This window comes from Populus euphratica, unplaced genomic scaffold, assembly GCF_000495115.2.
Source record: "Populus euphratica unplaced genomic scaffold, PopEup_1.0 scaffold895.1, whole genome shotgun sequence".
Classification (NCBI taxonomy): Eukaryota; Viridiplantae; Streptophyta; class Magnoliopsida; order Malpighiales; family Salicaceae; genus Populus; species Populus euphratica.
Genome location: NW_011500495.1, coordinates 93,615 through 94,632, shown reverse-complemented (window position 1 = coordinate 94,632; position 1,018 = coordinate 93,615).

Sequence of the window (1,018 nt, the reverse complement as noted above, 5' to 3'; positions counted from 1 at the left end):
TGAAATAATGAACACTGACAAATCTGAAACATACTGAAACAAATATAAGAAACAACAAAACACAATCATAAAATCAATAGACACAAAGATTCACAAATGAAGGCTCAAATCCAATCTAAGATTTTTACGGCTTTCCTTAGTTGACCAATTTATACGACTCATGGAGGGATCAATTACAGGAATAAAAGATTGTAGTTGGTCAATCAATTGTTCAGTAGTAGCAGCAAAGATTATGATTTGTCGTCGAGAAGATGTTAGAAATTCCTGTTCCACAGCATGATCAAGAAAAGACAACAACTTATCATAATAACCATTAACATTTAACAAACCTATGGGTTTATGGTGAATGTGTAGTTGGGTGATTAGTACTTAAAAGTGCATTTTTATCAAGGTTTTATATCATCATTTTGCACTTGAAGTATCAATAACTCCTTAACTAAAGCATGTTTTATAATAATATATCTAATAATATAAGATACCTTTAATTTGTGGTAAATGTTCATTTTAAATGCAGGCCTATCACATAAATGAAAGGATTGATTGATGAATTTAAGAACTGAAATTGAAAGGATAAAGAGATGACCAAACTTAGAAAAAAGATGTCGGTGCAATCCAAACCGGAACACTGTTCGGTAATTGGGTCATATCTGGAGCTATAGATCTCATATTTAGGTCTAATTTATATGGATGGAAAGGTAAGACATAGGCCTACAACTTCCATATGGAGCCCAAGATCTAAAAAGGCTATTTTCAAGTCCAAAAATTGTTGCAACAACAAAGAAGCCCAAATTTATCCTCCAGCATGAGCACTGTTCAGTATTTTGGCCATATCTGGAGTTCTAGAAGTCGAAATGAGCTGAATTGTTTACACAAGAAAGCTGAGATAATTTCCTACAACTTTCATGTTCAGTATTTTGGCCATATCTAGAGATAGGCAAATGGTTGAATTGATGTGCAATGGAACTTTTAAAGATAAAGACCCTGATGAAGCAATGGAGTACTTAGACTTGCTAGCTAA